The 6,217-nt window shown below is 34.5% G+C and overlaps 1 protein-coding gene across 6 annotated transcripts in view; it reads left to right on the top strand.

Annotated features, from left to right (window-relative positions):
• Positions 1 to 1,651: 1,651 nt before the first annotated feature.
• Positions 1,652 to 6,217, top strand: part of LOC111056071 — a 40,040-nt gene continuing 35,474 nt past the window's right edge. For 3 of the 6 annotated variants that reach the window (XM_039442304.1, XM_039442297.1, XM_039442273.1), the window contains exon 1: positions 2,600 to 2,717. The gene's annotated coding sequence lies outside the window, so the exon portion shown is untranslated. Of the gene's footprint in view, positions 1,763 to 2,597; positions 2,718 to 6,217 lie in introns of those variants that run through there. The other 3 variants (XM_039442254.1, XM_039442289.1, XM_039442282.1) reach the window with 2 other exon arrangements.

Here is a 6,217-nt window from a genome sequence, read left to right as displayed (position 1 = left end):
TTTCAGTCCAAAAATTTAAAAACAAAAAAGGTCTAATTTAGATTATTTACAAACAAATTGAATAACAAAATAGCACTCACTAATCACTTAAAAATTGTCAAATAATGAATAACTTTGAAAATTATGATATACGGTACTCTAGTTTATAATGATTATCATGTCATGTCAACAAATCAGATTATTTTGATCAAGTCGATTAAAATTTCTAGATAATATTTCTCGCCGATTGATTACACAGCTCAAAATAATTCTGTCTCTCTCCCACACAAGCATTTCTGTTTCGACAGACGACAAAATTATCATCTGTTTTTCCAAGGATGAATTATTGTTATCCTTTTCATGTCCTTCAGTGAGTTTTCCCAGGGTTGAGACCTAGTGCAATCAAATTTTTATATCATAAACCTACTACCGTATATGTTCCAAATTTCGTGAAAATTGTTAGAGCCGTTTTCGAGATCCGTTTAACATAAATAACCAGATATAAAAATATAAACAGATATACAGAAATTGCTTGCTTAATGTAATAGGATGACTGCAAAACAAGTTATTAAAACCAAAGACCTTAAAGATGCATATCTCTTTAAGGTCGATCTTTGATTGAAACTGTAGACCTTATAGAAATTGACACGGTTTTTCCAGACATCTGTGTGACATCTGTGATTTCCACTATTGTCAGCTGATTGTTATGAATAATTCTATAGTCTGATTAATCCTATCTTCAGAGTATATATATATATTATATATATATATATATTATATATATATATAATATATATATATATATATTATATATATATATATATATATTATAGTGATATCAGAGTATGGAGGAATTCCTTTTCTTTTCATATTATCCTTAAAATTCGAAATTTCAAAGAACCTTGTGTATACATCGACGCGCAGTTGAAAAAGGAATATTCCTGCCAAATCTCATCGAATTCTATCAACGCGTTTGGCCGTAATTGCATTACATACAGACAGACAAAAGAAAATCCGAGTTAAAACATAGACCTCACTACGTTCGGTCAATAAACTGTGATATTTTTATAATTATTTAAAAGCAATTAATCCGTCCATTACAATCATTGAGAGAAAAACCAATAAGTTTCTCACATCTTCTTCTCAAATATTAATACATTAACAATACGCTACCGGTAATTCATGAGTAAATACTGATGTTGAATGAAAACGAATAAGAAATTGTCAAAAAACCACAGATTAATCTGATTAAGAAAAATCTGTGGTTTTTTGACAATTTCTTAGTCTTTTTCATTCAATATGAATAATTACCACAATATCTACTTCTCAACTACACAAAAAGTGAAATACTGATGTGGTCGATTATGACTTAAATGAAATTGTTGTTTTCTTCTAAATCTCTATAATTGAGCTTTCTGTTAATTTCGAACCAGTTATAGAATAGACACTCTGGGAAGTCTAGCCTCTGAAGCCAACATCTACTGCCATATCGCCCCATCGTGACGTCAGCATCGGATAGAAACCTTTTTTGCAGAGTTTGTCTAAATTGTTTTCCATGGCTGATTGTGTCTATTTCAGATGGGAGTAAATTATCATTCATGAAAATGGTAAACTCCCGCTGAAATACAAAACAAACTCTACAGAAGTTTTCTATCAGATGCTGACGTCACGATGGGCGATGTGGCAGTAGATGTTGGCTTCATCGACTTTCAGTATGAATATACAATGGGCCGTGTCTATTCTATCTATATCTATAACTGGTCTAAGGTACCTAGAGGCGAATGTAAGTTATGTAGAGATGGGCAAAGTAGTTCATTGAACGTAACTATCTCTCCTTAGTTCGTTCACTAAAGTGAACTAGTTTAAGGAACTAGTTCAATTGAACTATCTAGTTCACATTTTAAAATTAATGTGTGATTGGACTACATTTGGCAGTTTAGCTTCATTACACTGCATTGTTGCACCTCTAGACTAGATCAAGTTAACAAGTCGAAATAGCTTCCACTTATTATTATTAAACTAAAGATAAGTTGATAATGAAATATTTTAACAAGTTAAAATAGCTATAATAAGTTTATAAGAAACAGACATGTCATAGAAACTGGGACTGTTGGTTAGGAATTGAAAGAATAACAATCATGATTCCTCACTAACAGAAAATTATTTATTGTTAAATTAATTATTTATACTTTCACAAAAACCAGCAATATAAGCAAACAAACATAATATTAATTTTTACATACAATTAATAATTACATTAATTATTAATTACATACAACTATTTTCACAACTTCCCAACTGAATGAACGAACGATTTTGATTTTGAACGCCTAGTGACTATTTTACTGGTGACGAACGTCAGCTAGTTCAGAATAGTTCAGACATACAAATCAATTAGGACCAAAGGAACTATTGAACTATGAACTGTGGTGAACTAGGTGAACTATGAACTGTGTGTATGCGTCTGCGTAGTACGTATCAGCCACGACATTTTGATTTTACCCAGTACCAAGCCAAGCCAAACTGAACTATAGTTCGCCTGAACGACCGACTGATGTGAATAGTTCACACTCTGGAGTAGTTCATTTGAACTAGTTCGTTCGCGAACTACACATCTCTAAAGTTATGTCAAGATCTGTAGGTGTAGTTAGCTTATTCTTATTGCTTAAAAGAGAAGTTTCTTATTGTAGTGATTATAGTGATTATTGTAGCTTATTATAAGAGGCATATAATACAAGGTACGGTGTATTTCTTTATAGTTGATTTTTGTGTTGCGCCAACTTAACCTTCTTTCTAGTTGTACCTTGGGTCCCATGGGCACTGGAAATTTGTGTTTTAGTTATAACGATTATTCTTCTGTTCGCGTTACTGTTTATTGTGACCAATGTAAATTCATGTCAGTAGACACAACATACAACATTGGTGTAGAGTTAGAGTCTGGGCAAAATTCTAGCCGGTGAGCACCCCCTGTTATCTCAGTTGTTATTGAAGATATCGACTCAATTTTTTTTTAATGAAAGAGGGAAAAAAAAGCGCGCTAGCCTATTTTTATACAATTCAGTTTGATTTTAATATTAGAAATAGTGTTTCAAAACTAACCTTATATTGAAGAAAGGATGATTCTAAATATATTAGTATCTCAACTATTTTTGAAGGTATCAACTCAATTTTTTTCTGATGAAAGAAGAAGGAAAAATAGGTGTTGCTTCTATGAATTTTATTTTGAAAGACTAATTAAAACATTAAAAAACAGTTTGAATTTCTGAAGTGAGACTCAACAATGAAGAATGATGTTATGTTAACATAACAATGAAGAATAAACTGTTAATATTAACCCTCCTAGTACCACGTTGGGTCGTATCCGACCCCAGGCGCCATTGCTCATTGGTTTGTGGGCATGTTGGTGGGGGAAACGCCACCCCCTTCCATGTAACCTTTCCTTCAGTATTTCTACAGACACAGACCAGAGTTTACGTTCGTGATACGTAAACTTTTTTTAATATCGCCAATTTTAATGTTAGGTGTCAAGAACAGCGTCGCATCCGACCCCACATGGCCTTTCTTGTTCAACTCATTTCGATGCTTATTATTTGAATTACACTATTCAATTTGCGTTCTAATTAAGTGGAATAGTTATTACACACTTTCAGCTTGTATATACTTGATCGTGGGTAATGATAGAAATGAAATTTCAACTTACAGATAGAAATGAAATCTGTATAGATGCATAGAAACACCTTATGAAGTTCCCAGAGAGAATAGAACTAGTTTATAAATTATACTGGATTATTTTTATCCTATCTATACATGTCATTATGTATTTCTATGCCTTTTTTATGCAGATTTAGTTTTTAAGTTGTGAATACCAGCAAGCTTGTTCATGGTATAACCACACTCTGATGTAGATTTAGAACCATTGGAAAGCTGGAATTTTGTACTCATATTATAAAGTCATAGGCCTATATATATTTGTACTCATATATAAAAAGTTTTTAATCATTCAATTGTTTTTCACCTTTTAAATATATGAATCCTTTATGCGACCTGAGCAAAGCTTTCGATTGTGTGCCTCATGACATACTGATTAGGAAGCTCAACAAGTATGGTGTTCAGGGTACAGTTCTAAGCACAATCAAGTGCTACTTGGAAAACAGAAGACAAGTGGTCTCACTGGAAGGAGCATCATCAAGTATTAGAAATATGAAGCATGGTGTGCCACAAGGCTCTGTATTGGGCCCCCTGCTCTTCATACTCCTCATGAATGACTTCCCAGACAGCCAGGGGTCCATCCTCTTTGCGGACGACACCACACTGATAGCTAGAGGACGAACAACAGAGGAGGCAGCAGAAAGGTCAGTGGAACAACTAAATGCAGCAAAGTCCTGGTTTACTGCAAACAGGATGAAGTTAAATGAGGAGAAAACTAACCTTCTGGTATGTTCCCTCAAGAGGACTGCAGTGGAGTCTGATCCTGTGAAGCTGCTGGGTTTTTGGGTTGACAACAAGTTGAGGTGGAGTCAACATGTGGCTGAGGTCTGCAAAAGACTTTCAGGGTTATATTCCTTATAAGAAAACTGAGACACATTGTCTCCAGGGATTACCTGGTCTCAGCTTATCACTCCCTTTTTCATAGTCACATCTTGTATGGAATCCTCCTGTGGGGACACGCGCCTTATTGCCATGATGTGCTGCTCCTGCAGAAGAAAGCAATCAGGGCCATTACTTTTGCGGACTACAGGGAGCACTGCAGGCCACTCTTCAAGGAGCTGAAGATACTCACCATCCACAGCCAATACATCCTGTCCTCCTTGATGTATGTCAGAGACAACCTGCAGCAGCTGTCAACAAGAAATCAGATACACAGCTACAATACACGCCATGCAACTGACCTGGATGTTCCCCGATGTCGGTTGGCTGCTACTCAGAGAGGCTTCCCATCAGCTGCCTTGGGCTTCTACAATGGACTCCCAACTGAAGTAAAAAGTGCATCACGTGCAAGATTCAGCGCTCTCGTCAGGCAAAAGTTGATTGATAGAGCAATTTACTCGTTGGCAGAATTAGCTAATGAGCCTTTATTTTAATGACACAGTCTGTCTGGTAAACCCGGTCAAGGACGACGACAAGTATCAAGTAAGTATCAAGTATCAAGTAAGTAAGAATGTTTAAATAAATTATATTTTCATTCGAATTTAAATGAAATTTTGTGAGGGAAAAATCATAATTGGAGACTGGGTCGGAAACGACCCCACCTGGTCTTCTATGTCTCATGCAACCACGTGGTACTAGGAGGGTTGAAGCCAATAGCACAGCTGACTCAGATATGGCCGAATTAAAAATTTCAAAATAAGCGATTGCTCAAATGAATGTTGGCATCAATTCAACTTCTTTGAAAGTGATTGAACCGGTAACTGCAGGCAAGCATGGATACGGTATTGAAGTACAATTTAATTGATGAATTAAATAGAAATTAGATATTATTCTGGGGAGTTTTCATTAATTTAACATTAGAGTTTCTAAAGCTGACCCAGAAACACAACAGAAATTGGTAATTTTTGTTATATGTGACTAACTATTGTATCTCACAATACTGTATTGCACAATATTGTATTTCAACTATTTTTGAAGATATAAATATATATTTTTTTTAAATTGAAGAGGAAGAAAAAATAGGTGTTGGTAATATAAATTTTATCCTAAAAGACTAATAATTTAAACATAAAAAAAAATTATGTTCAGGTCAATTTATGTCAGGTTCAAGTCATTTACATTTATATAGTAATTAAGATGATTGAATAGGATAATTGAACATTGAGATAGGATTCAATAGTTGAGATAAAGATATTTTTCAAAAGATAGAGATAAGAACTCTTGGAGTATACAAAGAACTTTAAAGTTAAGAACTAGGAGTTGAAGAAGTGGTGAACAATGTACAAACCTTTACTTTTGCCACATCTTCTCATGACAAAGATAAATTTCAATTGAATGAACTCTTGAATCAAGTCAAATAATTACTAACCCGAACAAGTCCGACCAAAGCTAACTGAGCCTGGGCCAAGACCAAATCTCTCCTAAACTAAGCCTTTTATAATCTGAGATTTTTCTAACCTAAGCTTTTCCCAACCTAAGCTTCTCCAAACTTGAGTTTTTCCTAACCTAAAGCTTCTCCTAACCTAAGCTTTCACTAACCAAAGCTTTCCCTAACCAAAGCTTTCTCTAACCTAAGCTTTACCTAACCTTA

The sequence above is a fragment of the Nilaparvata lugens genome, chromosome 1 (assembly GCF_014356525.2).
Source record: "Nilaparvata lugens isolate BPH chromosome 1, ASM1435652v1, whole genome shotgun sequence".
Classification (NCBI taxonomy): domain Eukaryota; kingdom Metazoa; phylum Arthropoda; class Insecta; order Hemiptera; family Delphacidae; genus Nilaparvata; species Nilaparvata lugens.
The sequence above is the reverse complement of the archived record's forward strand: the minus strand, read 5'-3'. Positions and strand labels throughout refer to the sequence as shown.